The sequence below is a fragment of the Ochlerotatus camptorhynchus genome, unplaced genomic scaffold (genome assembly GCF_037179485.1).
Source record: "Ochlerotatus camptorhynchus isolate MF236.1 unplaced genomic scaffold, CSIRO-AGI_Acam_v1.1 ptg000211l, whole genome shotgun sequence".
Taxonomy (NCBI): Eukaryota; Metazoa; Arthropoda; class Insecta; order Diptera; family Culicidae; genus Ochlerotatus; species Ochlerotatus camptorhynchus.
Window position 1 is genome coordinate 4,928,006 of NW_027040701.1, and position 18,911 is coordinate 4,946,916.

The window sequence follows — 18,911 nt, forward strand, 5'->3', positions numbered from 1 at the left end:
ACATCAAAATGTTTTCGATAAGAGAGACTTTTTGTTCCGTATCCAGGGAGTCGGATAAGAAGTATCCAATTGGAATTTTCCATTTTTCCGATATTCCGGTGACCATGAAAACAAGGGCTTCTTTCGCCACGGGCAACTCGTCTGAGTTATCTGGTATAAATCCTGAATACTGAACTACTCCTTCAAAACATTTTTTTATGTCATTCCATTCTGTGTGTCTCCGAATTGCCACTTCATCCATCATTAGCACTACGAGCAACCGTTTACCAGTCGCTTTGCACTCGTTTGCCTTAATTTCTAGAGCTGCCATTGTCTCTGCGGTCAATCCGGGTTCCCCATCGACAGATCTATACCAACGTATGATTGTCCTGGGATGAGGCAAGCGGTTTTGGAATGCCTGGCGTACGAACTGATATGCTCGGGGTGAATAAAAATGCAAGGTAGTGGCGAAGCTCCTCAACATTTCATTATAAGGCTGTCCCTGTCGGTATGTCTGCAGCGTACGGATCAATGAATCACTCTCACTGAATGCCTGCAGACCAAATAGATTTATGAAGTATGTTAGTAAAATATCCTTTCTATAACATAAAAATGTTGGTTTTGAAAATGAAAATGAGTGTTCCAGTTATGACATAGGCACATGGCGTATTGGAACACGAATATAATTGAATTTAAGAATCTAAGATCTTTTTTCATCAAAAGTTAGTCAATACGATTAGAAACAAGATGCAGAAATCTGAAAATTTATCATTGTTGAAAACTAGAACAAAAGTTTTTTTAAACATTTAATCCCATTTGCACCGATGAATCCACTGTAGGAATAATCGTAATAATCCGCCAAAAGTTCCTTTAACTGATTTTCTAGAAACGCAAATATCTGCAGTGTTACCCCAATTTCCTCATTATCGTAGACTGAAATTAAACACTTTCTTTCTTATGTCTTTTCAAATGACAAAAACGCGTAAGTAACGAAAATTAATTGAAAAATAGAAAACCTCAGATTGCATATGATACTTACAGCCCTAAGATGATCAGCAGCAGTCTGTGACAGCATATTTTTATCACGAGCCTGCGCAATTATGTCCTCCATGCTCGTTAAGTGGTGTTGAAGTCTCCGGCACTTTTGTTGCAACATACGAACTTATGTTTGTATTTTTGTTCAATTCGGTTAACGCGGACCACCGCTGTTGCCTCAGATCGTGATTTTAATGTCGATACGTTTGGTTTCTCGATATTATCTATTCTTACAACTTTTGACCTTGAGGGAAAAAATACATGAGAATATGATGAACCCACTTGCAATAAACATATGAATAAACTTGAAAAACCCTGGTATATGTGTAATATTATTACTGCCATACACCGTTCATACATTATCCCAAAAATCTATAACAAATAAAAATCTTACTTCTTAGGAACTGGAACATAGTGGTTTGAATCATGGTCGTCAAGCAGAAACTCGAGATGTTCGCTGTAAATGACCTTACATTATTATCATTATTATAATATCTACAACTAGTTAAGTAACAATTTACGTTTCGCAAGGATGAGTTTTTGTAAACACCGATGGTACTGTTCCTTTTTTCAAACATAGTTTTGATCCAATCACGTGAAATTGATCAGACATAAAATGTTTTCCACATATTCTCTGGTTATCCACCGATTGTATTTCTTGGCCTGTGAAAATCCTGATTGACGTTACCCACTGCTGCAATTCCGTTTCGGAGGATGGAAAACTACCGAAACATGCAAATGTTAAGTTAGGATGAGCATTCAATCAACACATCGTGAATTTACTTTGTTTACATTGTTTACACTTACCGATGACTGGAGACTCCTCCTTGCAATACTGGTGTAGTAATGCAGCTATCACATCCAATTATAATGCACTTCATTTTTAGGCAATGATAATTCCTGTTAAACACAGAACACAGCACCTATGGCACAACAAAGATGAAAAAAAAACTTCCCGCCGCTCGCGACAAACTTTCCTAACAGCGCATTACGCATGAACAGAGCTTGCTTGCGAATATTTGCAGCAGCTGTCAAATGTTGACGTAAAATCGAACCAGAGAACCAGGATTTTTCGGCTTCACACAAAGTATATGGGAATGACATTTGCGTCATAGATGTGATCGACACACGTTTTGCAGGTTTGGTATTATAACTGTTCAATGTCCTTATCTTGGAATATTGTAATAAGGATTACGATTGGATTTTCTTGATAGCTGGGAATGCTAACGAATATTTGTGGCTGGCTCCAAAGCAATGTGGGTGACTCCTAGCAAAACTTGGATAAAATTCTGCTATACCAGTCAGGGCTGCCTTAGCCACCCTTGGGGCCCTGGTCTATTTTTCAATGTGGGGCCCGCTATGATTTGGTATCGATTATAAAATTCTAGCACACAAAGAATAGGTACTGGCGACAATCCTTTTTCGTTTAAACTTATTTTTGTAACCATCTTTTATTTTAACACACATTTAATCTTAGTGATGAACCAGCTTAAGGCTGAAATCACTTTAATAAATCATTCAAACTGAATAAACTAAATCTGATAACGAATCCTCATACTTGCAAATTTGTCAATAGAAGTGTTGATATCAATTTTCATCAATATTTCGTACCAGGGCCCCACAAAGTCACTTTCAATCGAAAATCATCAAGTGACGATGAAGCTGTAAACCATCACTTTCAATTGAAATTCATTCTGTCTTCTGTTCGAGCAGATCCCCGTCAACATCAGCAAAACAACTTTAGATCAGTTTTCATTGTAAAATGAACTTACTTTTTCATTGAAGCGAAGCTGTTCGATCCGAATTCGCGCAGTTTTTATGACTTTTGTTGAATGCTCACTCGTATGCGTATGCACGTGGATGTCAAATTTGTCATTGTCGGTGGTTTGTTTACCCATCAATATGGGTATTTTTTTTAATCGGGATGACGTCTAGAGATCGAAAATTGATATTCGTCGCCATTTTCAAATCCAAGATGGCGGCTTCCAGTTTAATAAAATGTGGGAAATACTGTCAAATGTCTATCAAAAAGGTATTTTTGAAATCGGGATGATGTCTAGAGGATGAAAATCGATATCCGACGCCATTTTGAAATCGAATATTCCGACTTAAGGAACAGCGGAAATACAGCCAAATACACATCAATATTGACATTTTTGTAATCAGTATGAAGTCTACAGATTGAAAATTGATATGCGACGCCATTTAGAAATCCAAGATGGCGGGTTCTGATTTCAGAACAAATGGGAAATATTGTCAAATACCCATCAATATAGGTACTTTTGGAATCGGGATGGCGTCTAGAGACCGGAAATCAATATCCGACATCATTTTGAAATCCAAGACGGTGACTTCCGATTTGCGGAAGTGTCAAATACCTTAAAATATTGTTATTTTCAGAATGGGGATGAGACGTAGATGCCGAAAATTGATGTCACACCGTCTTTAAATCCAAGATGGCGGCTTTGGTTCAGAGAAACTGTGAAATACTGTCAAATACCGATCAATGTGGGTTTTTTTGGAATCGGGGTGACATCTAATCTAGAAGCCAGAAATCGATGTCCGACGCCATCTTGAATATCAAGATAATGGCTTCAGATTTCAGAAAAAGTGTAAAATGGCCGCAAATGGTATCGAATATCGATATTCAGTATCTACGTGTCGTGGGAATCGGAAAGGTCCCGGTTCCGAAAAATATCCTGATATTAGGGTATTTAACACTTTCTATGAAACCTGATGGCCACCATATTGGATTCCAAAATGGCATCGGATATCGATTTTCGGCATCTACACGTTGTCCCCGTTCCAAGAATAACCATATTGTAGGGTCAAATACCCCTTTATCTAAAACCCGATGGCCCGATAGATATCAATTTTCGGCATCCACGCGTTACCCCCGTTCCAAAAATACCCATATCTTAGGGTATTTGACACGTTTTATGAAACTTGATGGCCACCATATTGGATTCCAAAATGGCATCGGATATTGATTTTCGGCATATACACTTTGTCGCCGTTCCAAAAGTACCCATATTGTAGTGTATTTGACTCCTTCTGAATCCTGATGGTCACCATATTGGATTCCAAAATAGCGTCGGATATCGATTTTTGACATCTACGCGTTTTTCCCGTTCCTAAAATACCCATATCTTAGGGTATTTGACACTTCCGAAAACCAATTTGCCAATCCAAACCAAACTTCACTATTTTGAATTTCAAAATGGCGTCTGGTATCGATTTTCAGCATCTAAGTGCCAACCACGTTCCGAAAATATCGAGGAAAATATCCTATTGTAGGGTATTTGACACTTTTTCTGAAACCCGATGGCCGCCATTTTGGGTTCCAAAATGGCGTTGGATATCGATTTTCGGCACCTTTTGTGTCGATTGCATACTTGGCCACGTGAATTCTTGATTACTGCTTGGCTTCAGCTGTCATGTAAGTGCAACGTTTCAGCGGTTCGTGAAATATTTCTAAAACTACACTGAAAGATGTCGGCGCCGGTGGTGTAGTGGTAAGCGTGACTGCTTTCTCACCCTAATGGGGCTGGGTTCAATTCCTTTTTCTGAGGCATAAAAATCTCTGGTCACTTCTTTATTCGGAAGGGAAGTATAGCCGTTGGTTCCGGCCCATGTGTATGTGAATGGGTGCAATATCCTCCGCAGGTGTGGAAGCTGCCTTCCTGAACATTCGATTGCCGTCAATGGATGGCAACAATGGATGGTATACAGGACGTATTTCTATCTGTTCGCAATGTTTACAATAATTGTGCTTCCAACACCAGCAAGCTTCCTGTTGGCCCAGACCTTATATAAACGTCATTGGTTGTGATTGTACACGCTAACTTCTGCTTACTCACCAGGTGAGTCTATCGTACTCACTTCCGTCCGATGTATCGAGTTGTCAAAAATTGAGTAAATGAGAAATGTCAAACTGAGTAAAAGCCACTCAGGCTCTGAACCATTTGGTGGATTTTTTAACTTTTGGTTAAAATTTGACAGATGGAAAGTTATTGATTAACCCTGCTATCCGAGCGTGGTTATTTCTGACAGACAAGAAGTTAAATTTTGACAACCTTGGCTCGACAACCGGCCGATCGACAGCACGGGGATTTTCTAACATAGAAAATAACTTTCGAAAAGTCACTTTTAACCACGAGTTAAATTTAACTCGGCAAATGGTTCACAGCCTCAGTCAGCAAAATCCTGGACCTCGAAAAAATGCCAGTCATCTCGGAGTTAACCTCATAGAAAATGTTAAAACCGACAGAAATGCCTTCAGGTAAGTACGAATTGGCGTTGACGGCGACGTCAGACTGTGCGTGACATGGTGGACTTTGTACTATCCTTTCACACCACCGAAAATTCCCATAAAAAACTGTCTATATTTGGTGGAAGAGCAAATTTTCCGACGGTGCCGTCAACGCCAATTGCTTAGGGAAACGCTGTTGAACCATTTTCTGCTCCGGTAGAATGAATCCGGAGCAGGCAATTTCCATTTCATTGAATAAAAATCAAAACAAAAACCCTCCCCGGAACTGAAAATACCGGCGAGTGGATTTGACTCAGTCTACGTGCGAACGTCGTTTACTCAAAAGTGAGTCAACATAAGGCTACTCAATTTTGAGTAGCCCTACTTGCCACTGAGATAAGTACCTTCGACTCAATTTTGAGTTGACCCGAATAAGCGTGTAGTGTGTGCACGAGGCAATTATAGAGTATTCATTAAATTCTATATTTTTTCCAAACTACAGTGAATTACAAGCTAAATTACTAGCAAACTACAGCTTATTGTACTCTAATATCGACAGGGTAAGCGTAATACCAACAATCAATACGAAACTAACGATTTTAAATTGGCTCACTACTTGACTAGCCTATTGGTCCCAAGCAAACGATTAACGTATCCCATTCTAGTCGAAATTCTAGTACTACGCAATGTTTGTTTTGATTTGCTATGAAAGTTTGACAGGTAAAATGAGGGGTTATTGGTTTTTCCTATGTTTCGAGGGGTGATTCGACAAGCTTGGGACCGAAGATAGTACCAGAGCTGAGCCAAAAAGTTGAGCACGTTTCTTCGGGACCTACTTGTCTTAGAGTTACCTCTATGGTAATACTCGTGGTAATACTAAGTTAACCTTAACACTATAGTAGACTGAAAGCTAAGCATTCTAGAAAGTTTTTGTACAAACCGATCGTGGAGATCAAACTCAGTTGGTGAAATTTCCCGGCTAAAAAATATGAGTAAAGGCCTGTATAGAGATCGAAGCGAAGCGAAAACCTCATACAAAATACTAAATTTTTCACCTGCGTGAAAAACGCAATTGGCAAATTTTTCACTTCGCTTTGAACAGATACGATCCAGCGAAATCTATTTTTGTGGATCGTATATTTTTTGTTGACGTTTATGTTTTTTCGCGCATGCAGCGCTAGCGAAAAGAGCAGCAGCTATGCGAAAAGTTGACGATTCGAGAAAGAGCGTATCTGCAGGGTGGCCAGACCTACCGATTTTCGGGATGCCTATCGATTCACAGGCTAAAGGTTAAAAGCTACCGATTTTTCACTTTTCATACCGAGAATCACAGTTTTTTAAGTTATCTTGAAAAAAATTCAATACCTGTACCTGACTATACGAATTAGAAATATTGATTTCGACACGTTCAAAACGAAGAGGAGACAATACGGGGGCGAAAACGAACCACTTTTCTATCAAACCCGAACCAGCTCGTGATTGGCCGATTTGAAGTGCGTAAGATAGGGATAGAGATAGATATAGATAGAGATAAAGGTAGAGATAGATATAGATTGAGATAGATATACACCCCTATCTGTATTTCGTTTCGAACGACATTCTCATACAAAAAAATATTTTTAAGTATGAGAATTTCGTTTGAAACGAAATACAGAATAGGGGTGATAGATAGAGATAGAGATAAAACAGTAAGAGTATCCTCTTCCTCTTAGGTTTAAAGCAGAAGAACTGAAGGACAGTGTATTGTTCTGAAGCAGAGCTCCCCCTCCCCCCGCTTATAAAGGTTTCAAGTTTCGGGAAAGTCTTCTTGAGACGGCCTACCGATAACTACCGATAAAAGTTTTGAGAAGCTACCGATAATGAAAAAAATAATCTGGCCACCCTGCGTATCTGTCAGATTTTCACTTCACCGGAAGTGTAAACTGATCGATTTTTTCACAACCTTTTTTGCTAGCGAAATTTCATGATTTTTCGCGTGCTTCATTTTCGTTTCGCTTCGATCTGTATACTAGGCTTAAGCTAGATTTATTGTGATGAGTAGAATCTACCCAGATTCTGGGTAAATAACTGAAATATATGTTTTCCAAAGTTTATCATGGCGAACGCACATTAAAGTAGTTCTAAAGAGAATTTCAGGGAAGTTCCGAGAACTCCAGAGAAATTCCATTGGCCTCAGGAAAATTTAGGGAAATTTATAAAACTCCCCGGGAGAACCCGGGACATGTATGGCCAGTGTGCTTAATATAGTTTGGTGTGTCACATGAGGATGTAGGTTAAAGTTTCACTTCTCGGAGGTATCCGGAACGTGGTCTTCAGTACTTAATATGGCCACCAATGATCATATTTTTGAATAAAGGGAAATGGCTCTAATGTTGGCTTTTGGATCTATGATTGAGCCCATCGCTAAAAATCTGGTATTTATCAATTTTATCTAGATGATAGCATTGGGATGGTACTAATGGATATTTTAGGTCGATATTGAAAAATTAGTCGATTGCTGAATTTATGTGTGGGCCCAAATTAGGGGCATTTAGGCCGATATTACATCCATTTCTCCTATCATGTAATTTCATGTGTCGCATGTGGGTGTTGGTTCAAGAAGAATCTGACCAGTTCCCCGGGGGTACCCGAAATATGTCCGCATGCATGATTCTGATTACATACTAGGACCTTGGATGATTATTTGGTTCACGTATTTAAGGAACCTCAAAATTACTGGTTAACTCAAAATTATAAAAAAAATACAACTGAACATGTTGAGTACTTCTCTGGCAGCCGCTTAACCGCACCGCGATTTTCCAAAATGTTGAAAAAAAAAAGCGTTTTTGTACAATGCTGCTTTTGCCGCAATGCGTTCATTGGGGGTTGTCAAACGGATTTCAGTGTATTGGAAAATTTGCGTTTGCCGCTATCATTGTGTTCAGCCCTTAAGAATGGACAACAACCTCAAAAAATGGTGTTTGCCTCGAATCCAGCTGGTGAAAGACGCAGAGGTGCCCAGCGAGCTAGGAGGGTAGATCAATTGGAACAAGATCTATGAAACTTATGTCAAGGCGGATTTCATGCAGCTTACGGGACAGGAGTTTTATTCTGGATCAGAAAGAGGGCAAGTTGGCTGAAATTATCAAAACCATCAAACTATCGAAGTTCCTGAAAAAACATCGTGTGATCTAAAAGCGACATTTTCATTACTACGGGAACCATCAATTAAGAGATCTACGTCCAGGAGTGAATGGAAAAGCGGCTGCTACCATTCCTAAAGCAATACAATAGACCTGTTCTGTTCTGGCCGGACTTGGTGAGCTGCCACTATGGGAAAAAGGCAATCGAGTGGTACGATGCGAACAACGTGGTTGTGGTACCCAAATACCACAACCCTCCCAACAGCCCAGAACTCCGCCCTATCGAACGGTATTGGGCCTTGGTCAAACGGAATCTCAAAATAAAACTAAGAAAATCCATGGAAAACGAGCAGCAGTTTAAATCTTACTGGCGTTCGGCGGCGAATAAGGTCGATGAAACCACTGTGCAAAATTTAATGGAAGGGGTTAAGCGGAAGGCACGGCAGTTCGGATTTGGCAAACCAAAAGAATAAACGAACGTGTTTTTCCTCTAAATATATGAATTGTGATATGAATTTTGGCTGAAAGAAACGATTTTTTTTGTCGACCAATTTTTGCGCGTTCCAGTCTTTATTATGAATGATTTTAATTTTCTAGAAATAAACGCAGATTTATTGTTTCATAATTTATTATAGTCAATTTTTAATGGTATTATATCTCTTTACCGATGAGAAATCATATAAATTAATTTTAATCAAAATAAGTAACGTTTACCCAGTTTGCAAACGTAATGAACTTAGTAAACGTTACCCAATTTCCGCCACAGGCTCGTTTGCTCAGATTTGAGTAAATACATGTTTCCCCCACTTTTTAGGGTAACTTTCCGATTTAATTTGTGATACAGTACGACGGAAAAATGATTAATCGCATATAAGTCGGAAATTTGCATTCTATACGATTTAACTTAAACATAATGCGAGGTATGCCAATCTTATATGTCATTTTGACTTAAACTGTAGCAATTAACGATACTGTCTGTACATTGTTATACGACTTCTGGTTGTCTGGGTTACACCCAAGTTACAATTCAGTAACCATTTGCCATCTACTCTGATTTATGATGGGTTTATAACGGCAATGAACAATCTATTTATTTAGCTTAAATACAGCATTTCAAAGCGAAAAACATTGCTGCTTAGTAATTCAGCTTTTTGCTGTTTTAAAAACCTAGTCTGGCAGGAAAGTCAAAAACTGTCTTGTTTTAAACATAAATTTAAAACAGTTCTCAATCCCTCCTTAAAACTGTTCTGTAATTCAAGCATAAACGTCATTAGCAATTGTTTATTAATGTCTTGATATAATACTTTATAAACGTGTTCTACCATTATAAAAGCAATAATAAAACCATTAGGTTTTGCATTAGAGAAAAAAGCATTTATTGTTGCTTTTTAGGCTTTTAAAGTGCATCATAAACTCCCCAATTACTCTGTTTAGAAATTGAGCTTTAAGATGGTTCCTCATCTTCTTCTTCTATATATATAAAAATGAATTTCTGTCTGTCTGTCTGTCTGTCTGACCCTTATAGACTCGGAAACTACTGAACCGATTGGCGTGAAAATTTGTATACAGGGGTTTTTGGGGCCGTGGAAGGTTCTTATGATGGTTCGAGACCCCTCCCCCTTCTGTAAGGAGGGGCTCCCATACAAATGAAACAGAAATTTCTGCATAACTCGAGAACTAATCAAGCAAATGGAACCAAATTAGGCATGTGGGGGCAAGTGTGGGGGTATAAGGAGATAATCATAGGGGGTAGCCCCTTAGATAATAGGGGGGGGGGGGCTACGTACAATATAGCATGCTTTTTTTTTAAATCGGCGCATAAACTCAAGCTAATATTGAATCCCGAGCAAGACCGGGCACACTCAGCTAGTAATTAATAAAAGCCAATTGTATGACAAGAAAATCTCGAAGGATAGACGAGGTAGGATGAAACATTCAAGTCGATTTCAGCAAAATTTACTTCTTTTGAAGAACCAGCACACCATCAACGACTGACCTGGCGGAAAAGAGTAAAGTGAGCGTGGCCCTCAAATTCATAAAACATTGACGAAAGTTAAAAAAAAAAAAAAAACCAGTCTTCTCCAGATATTGCGAATAGATGACAATCGAAATAACAACTCACAGCAAACCACTGAAATTGTTAGTTAGCGGAGATTAGCTGGTTTCCGAACCATAGTAGCAATTTTATTCGGTGAAACAATTAACTTTTCGAAAATTTCATTCAGGCCTTATTCCCTGCATCTTTGGATGGTGCACTTTTGTAACCATCCGGAAGAAAGGGATCTTTTCCGGGAACGATTGCGCTTCCAGTTGGTCGAAATGCGAAATGTTGTAAAGCAGTTTCGCAAACTATCTGAGTAACTGCTCTAAATCCATCGGGAAAAAACCGCCTGGAAGAATCCTGGATCCCACAGCGCAACTACCGAAAGATAAACAAACTTTGATGTTTAACTTTTTGCAGGCAAGTTTGCCTCCATAAATGCTGCCATAAATCTGAACGGGTTTAGATCAAGCAAAATGGCTTTAGATAAATACTATTCAGCCTGCAAGTTTTCTTCATAAAAGTCATTTTAAAACCTTATCAATTTGTTAAGGATTTCTTGAAAGCAAAAGAACTTTTTCACATATGACCCATGAAAATCAACTTTTATGCCACCGCCATGTTACAATTAGTTTGCTTGTTTTTTTTACAATCTTCGATTTTCAATCAATATTTCCTTAGATATAACTATGTTTTGGTAAATTTAGCAATAATCAAACATTTAAATGCGAAAATAAATAGCTCGATCTTAAGAATATATTTTTTTTGAATGTTAAATAATTAGTCAAATCGACGTTTTACGAAGGTGGACCTAATTTTTTCAATGTTTTCACATACATTTCACATAAAATTTAATATGGCACTTAAAACTAAGCCACTTAATGAGAACTATTGTAATAAATTTGGATATTCAACAAGATTTTTATACCATCAGTTTCTATTTTAATTATTTTGATAAGATCGGATTCATATATCCTTTTCTATCTTGATTGATGCTTTCCTAGTGGATTCAGCATTCGGCTAGGAAAAAAAGGCTTGGAAAGGGTTTTTATTGTTGCTAAATAGCTTTTATTGTAGCTTTCAAATGGTTCTGAATGCGTTCGTCATACAACCTTTTGCAGTAAATCAATCTAGAAGAGCTTCGAGAATACACCCTTCAGAACCTTCTCCAGGATGGGCCAACTAGACATATTCTAGTATTCTAGTCTTAATGAGGTTTTGGTGGATGCATTAATGACAAAATAGCATTGACCAAGGTTTTATGTATGCTGTTTTATAGTTGCTTTGTGGTATTTCATAAAACTTTAAATGTTACTTGGGAAGATTTTTCATTCTGCTACTCTTCGTGTGAAGTACTCGGAACCTTTTAATTATAGATGTCAAAAAATGTCAATGTAAAGTAGTGATTTAGAAATATAATAACTTAAGCAAACAAAGATTTGAACGGAATTCAGGTAATTTTATTTTATAAAGTGTAAGCTTTCATATTTATTGAATATACCTTGGTCAAACATAAACAGTTTTACATCGAACCAACGCTATGCACAGAATTCAATTTTTGTTGAAATCGAACTAATTATAAAATAAATTCAACAACGACCGGCTTCATCCCTCTCCAGATGGTCCAGATTGCATTTCACACGTTAAAACTGTCTTTTGAACGGTTATCCAGTGATTTTTTTTTTATGAATTGACAAATTATGTATCTTGACGAAGTTATTTTTAACGGATTACTTTGTATGGATAGCTGTTATAACGACTTTTTAATAATTATTGTAGCACTGCAAAAACTATTTTGTTCGCCACGATGGTGATGATGGATTTTTGATATTTGATTTAATAGTAGTAGTAAAAAAAAAATAGTAGTCTACAAAGGTTTGAGCCTCGCGCGCGTATTACGGATATAGAGGACTGAATTTAACATTTGATAAAAAAAAAAAATGCAATTTTGAAGCTTATTTGGAAGATACCTTGAGTTAGTAGTAAGTTTTCTGGCAAATGTTGGGGGTTCGTGAGCATTCCTGACATTGCTGAAAATTATGATAGCATCAGATTGCGGGGTTACTAGTGTAATAGGATGCTTTGTTGATTGTTCATTAACTCTTGATTGCTTGTAATACTTATGAATATTTTAGGTGGACAAAAAGGCGAACTAAGAGGTGGACGCCTGAGCTTTTCAACATTTATATCGCTGTGAAGCAACTGTAAACTCTAGAGGGAATTTATATCTGTAACTGAAACCAGTTCGATTTTGTTTGCCAACCTGGTTAAAATGTCATATTTAATTATCTTAAAGATAAATCGTCCAGCTCAAACCTTTGTAGGGGTAAGAGGTGGGACCATCATCATCATCATCATGAATGGTTTATAAATGAATGGTACTTAGATGTTCAGCAATATGCCCTCGACTGTTGACCGTAGGACTGCGTTAAAAATATTCGTGTCCTTCTGTATACAAATACATCAGTGGGATCGAATGAATAGTTTCCCCTTTTTGATTGAATCCTGTCAATCAATTGGAAGTGCAATTTACCAGCATCATTAGTAAAACCCCTTTCAATACATTGCAGTTTCAAGAGAAAACGAGATTCTATAGAAAGTTTTAACATGCAGAGTAAAGCGCCTTTTCCATCGGACAAAACATTTTTCCACCCGTTTACAAGCAAGCCCTCCGCGAAGTCTCTAACGGGAAAGAAGGCACAAGCAAAATAAATCAGATTAATTGAAAAGATATGTCTTTTCAGTTGTGCGCCTGCATGTTCCGTGGAGTCATGGGAGCTTCCCGTGGGACATGCATGATGTGTGCGTCTTCCAACAGGACGTATATATGCAACAACAACAACAACAACAACAACTACCATAGCCTCCTCGTGTTGCATTGCATCACCATGACGTGCAGTTCTTCTTTATTCGCTCGCTAGTTTGTTCAGTCGGCTTCGAGATGAAGAAGCCCAAAGCGACACGAGCGAGAGCGCCTGCAAATAGTGCATCCGGTTTCCAGCTGTTGCCCGGTCTTCTACACTGTTGAATGCTAGCTGCTGCTGCTGCTGCTGCCGTTGCTGTTGATGGTGATGATGATGAAAAACGAGGAAAACATATGTAGCCCGACGGTGTGCTGCGTCTCACCCTACTCGAAGTTTCCAGCACTCCAGCCAATGATGCAGCGTAAAGGGGGCCACGATGTGAGATGGGAGGAGGCCTTTTACAAATAACCAAGTGTCCCTTCTAATAGGGTAAGTGGATCAACAGTTGTCAGTGGTCGGCGGTTTCCGTTGTTTATTAATCGTACATGACGGCGCTCAGTGGCTGTCGTCGTGAATTAAGCTGGGATATAATGGAACCGGAAATTTATTGATTGCATCATAGGAGAGGTGCTATACTCGTCATAGATGGATCGTGAAAAATGAGCTGCCAGTGCATGATTCGTTTCGATGGTGGACGTTCACGAGGCGTGTACGACATGTACAGAGAAAGCACATCGTAAACACTGGCGTGTGCAGGTTAGTTGTACCAAGACCATAATGTCTTTAATTTGTAATTCTGTCAATTATTTGATAGCGAAAGTTCATGGTAGGTTATCCTTCAAGATAAAGGTTTAATTCGGTAGTGGATCAACAGTTGATAAGCGAGAATATTGAACCCACACTAACGTTACACTGAGACTTTAGGATCGAAACCCGTTTCCGATCATCTATGCCTTTGATTGGAGACAATCTTCTTGATGCTTGCTGAAATAGAATATAAAATTCATACAATTTTTTCTCTCATCTACCCACTTTTTGAAATGAACTGCATTTTTCTTCCAACAAACGAAGTCACCGTGTAGCACAGCATCCGGCAACTCTCACAATACACCCGCACGCTGGCACTGTTTTCTTATACCAGCAGAAGCAGCATCCTTCCGGATAGAGATGGAGCAGCATGATTTGCAGAATCTTTATCTGGTTTATTTTATTTTACATGCAATCATTACGAATGCTTAACATCCATCTACTTCTGCCTAGCTTTCTTGCTCTTTCATTGCCTTTGGAAAGAAGACGCATGGCACACAAGAAACGAAGCAAAGCGGATTCTTCCGAGCAAGTTCTTGTATGTTGCTGCAAGTTCCATTTCTCAAATTAGATTTGTCGAAATGAATTCGTTATTCAACGTTAAACTCAATTTTCCATGGCAGATAGTTTCACCTAGATATCATCTTGACGAGGTTCCACCCGAGTCGTTTTAGGTGAAGACAACGCGCTTACACTTCCATGTATGTTCACACACACACACACTCGGTTTGGGAGGAGGATTCCTCGAAGGTTGGTGCCATGCACGCCTGAAGTCAGTTAGGCTCTGTCTTTTTCACTATTGGCGCACACATATATAACAGCACCCATAACTGGCTGCAAGTTGACTGTAATTGAAGAACTTCCCGTCAGCAATGAGGTTCTAGGAGCGCATCTGTTGCTCCAGCATGCGCTAGGCAATAAGGAGAGAGAAAAATGTACGCAATGTGCACGTTCATGGTGCTCGGTGAAATTTACGATTATGAACGATTCATATTTTATTCGCAACCGTACAATTAAGGGAATTGGTGGAAGGTTATGTGATTATGGGATCGTTTGTTTTTTAAATGATATAAATTCAAATGCACCTAGAAGCAAAACAAAAAAAATGTATGACGGCACAATTGTGGTGAGTATTTTGAAACAATAGATTGAACATGCTGATTGGAATGAGAGTGATGATGAAAGTGCTAGCCACACGGAATAAGTTTTTGCCGATGTCATTGTTAATTGGGATTAATAGTGTGCGGCGTGGAGATTTAAACCACTTGTAGCCAAGGTTGCAAAGACTCATTTCAGCTAAAATAATGTTTTTCGGAATAATAAAATAAAAAGATGGTATGATGGCATGTTTTACTTGTAACTTACAAGAAGAGGTTACAAAGTATGCGTTGGAAACATAAAACCTGTAAATTTTGCTTTCTATGAGTCACAATCAGCGATTTGCTGATCGCTGAGTGAGTGAGTGAGTGAGTGAGTGAGTGAGTGAGTGAGTGAGTGAGTTTGTGAAAAATCGCTGATTGTGACTCTCATGAAGTGAAATAAACAGGTTTAATATGTCAAACACATTCTTTGCAACCTCTTCTTGTATCCTACCAATTCAAAATTTGATCATGGCATCTAATTATTTCATAATTTAGAAAAACATTGTTTTAGCTGAAATGAGTCTTTGCAACCTTGCTTGTAGCTCGGCCTTTACTAGTGAGGAAGGCCATGCTGTGCGTGTGGCTATATAAGGTTTTGCGAAAGGTCAACAATTTTTACGAGTTCCGCCTGGAGAAAATAGAAAATCCGCCTTAAAACTTAATAGAGTTCGATTCGGACTGGTTAATACATGAGTGATATGATACTCGTGATCGATCCTGATCGGAAATCATAGTGGAATGCTTCTGAGGTTTTCGAGAATGCCTAAAGTAGAAAATTAAGTGGAAAATTGATATTGATAGAACAAGGTCGACATTGTGGTATTCTTGGTAAAATTTAACGTATGCTCTATCCGAATTCGTTAAACAATAGTTAACTATTTAATGGAACGTGAACCAATTTAAATAGCTGCTGTAAAATTCCACAACTCGATATTCTATAACTCGATGAATTCTGCGGTCCCTCAATTTTCCCATAAGTCGATGCCTCCTTTGGCCAATGATATACACACTTTGAAAAATTCATGCAAATTTAGGTGCTCTAAGAATGACATATACGAGCATCACTTTTGACAAAAATTTCAGTCATAACAGAAGCGAAATATAACTCAATCAAACATGCTTTTCGTCGAGCAACGAACTTTTCAGTCTCCGAGCACTTAATATTACATGACATGTTTCTTTCGTCTCATCTTTTCTGTCAAAGATGGATTCCATCACGTGTAAAATTAGTTATTTCTAAGTGTGTGTTGTAAAGATCCTATATATCTATATATCTAACTAAGCAGAAACGTTTGCCATTAGGCAAATGAACTCCTTCCTTATATTACAACACACCACTTGTGTTTGATTTAATTAACGAATCTAGAAATACGTATTTGTCATGGATACCAAAATTAGTTAAGTGGAATTAAATGGAAGATAACCTTTTTTGCTGTTTTATTCAATTATGAATCTTGAATGAGGAGGGGTTTAAGATTAAATTCATTATGTTCTGCTGAGTGAGCAAAAGGTCATCGAGCCCCTCATATCACATCATATCATCTATGATCGAGTTGTTAAAGCCGATACCGGCGGCGACGTTTAGCAAAACTCACGATCGGCATGCGATGTGACTATAAATCTCCTTTTCTGCTCAGTAAGAAATAAACGAATGTCTAATGCAGCCGAGTTCCATAAATCACAGCACACCACTTGTGAACAAGTTGATGCTATAACCATTCAATCTCGATGATTGAGCTTTTATACCAGAATAAGCCCCTGTGATCGACTGAATATCGTCGATACAAAACGCTACAAAAAAGCACTTAGGCCTTCATTAAATTCAACTTTTACGTGTCGTTCATGGTTTCAATTTGGTCCATGCGTAAGACCGGAACAGAACCCTTAAAATCTCCACATTATTCAGGCTACCATGCCCCTTACATCACAATACACTACGACCGACGCGACGATTGTTCAAGCCCTGGTAAAAGAAGCTTTTCAAATTCCCTGAAAGCAGTCAACAATGTTTTCTAAACTGAATCATACGTCTTATTTTTCTAAACATTTTAATTTTCCAGAATCGTTCCGCTCTTTATGATTTTCTGCAATGGTAGCTTGGGATAGATCTTTATTTATTTTCCTAGCAAGATTCAACTATGGTGTTGTAGCAGGGTTGAGCATCCGTCACACCTTACTGACAGTATCGTTTTTCTTATTTCACACCACTCCGATCGAGATCCCGCATGTTAAAATCAACCTTGTACATAGCGAAATAAAACGTCAAAATAATCCGAAATACACCAAACGCATAGCCCTACGCGACCGAACAAATCATGAGCGACTTTTCCAAATTCGTCGAAATAAGTTTCAATTGAACCTGGGAGGGAGAAGCAGATAGCACACACGGAATTTATTTTGTAGCTTGTGCTTCTTGTCATGAAAATTTGTGCCACTGAAATCAAATCAAAATAGGCGTAGCATAATAGCCTGTTAGGCTTTGAGCGCTTAGTGATTTTTGAGATTGTCCAGTGTGTAGTGAGAAAATGTACTTTTCTGTTTTGTATTTTATTATGCCACTAAATATTTTGACTTAAACGTTTGTTAATGGTATCTTTCAATACGGGCTTGAGTATATTCAATGAATTAATTAAAAAAAAAAACGATGTCCCATTAAATAAGATAGCTGGATACGACAGGTTTTCTTAAATTGTATTACGCAAGAATTACAGAAACATCGTCTAATCTAATTTAACACCAACACAGCCAGTTCTTGAAAGCATCCTGAAAATGACATATATACCTACATCATTTTTCTTGTCTATTTGATATATGTTTCATATCGAAGATGCTCACACATATCAAAACGGCCAGGCCTGCTGTGCAGCATTTAAGGGGCAAGATGAATCAGAAAACATCGGGCCAACAGAATCCAATAAATGAATGAAACGTGGACATCTCGTACCGTACGTTCCAATTTTGGTAATTATATGATTGGTTGGTCGTTGGAAGCACGTTGAGCACTAACTCTAGTCCTAACCTTTTATGACTTATGGCTATAGCGCCATTACTCGCTCTCTGAAAAGAGAAGAGGGAAAGGAAAAGGAGAAGGACGAAGGGAAAAGCATTATGTGAAATCTATGAACATAAACAATATTTTTGATTTGAAATATACAATATAGAAATGCAGAACGGCGTGGTGGTCACTACCCGAGTCTTGTCACTATTATCAAGTCATAAGAAGTAATAAGGACTAAAATGTGATCCTTTGATTACTGGAAAATCCTGATGCTTGGGACTAACAATCATCCTCAATTTGAAAAACTGGTTATCTCAAACTAGGCACTACCAGCGCCGGCCGCGCCCTAACGCAGGTCAAGAAAGTAATGGATAGGAATGTGTTGACGTGACTTTCGCTTTGATGGAAGCCGAGAAATCCTCTGCACTTCCACGAGGAATCACTGGGATGTTGGTTAAGAGGGTTGGGTTTGCAGCAGGGTTCGTTTTGGTAAACGATAAGCTGAAGATAACTAAAGGTAAAAAAGAATGAGCTCACCGAGTGATCAAGTGAATCTGTATCAAGCTGCCAAGCAATGTTCCAGCGCAGTAGTCCAAATCGTTTGCTTGTCGAGGATCAACATCCGGTCTGGCTGTCTGGTAAAACTTGAATGAAATGTCCTGAATCGAGTGTTCTCTTGATAGGTTCATCACTCCAACTTGCTCCTCAGTGTGATCAAGACATCGTGGGTCCAATGGAGGATTTACTTCGTTTTGTAAACTGCTTAAGCAGTGAATAAAGTCTATTCCATT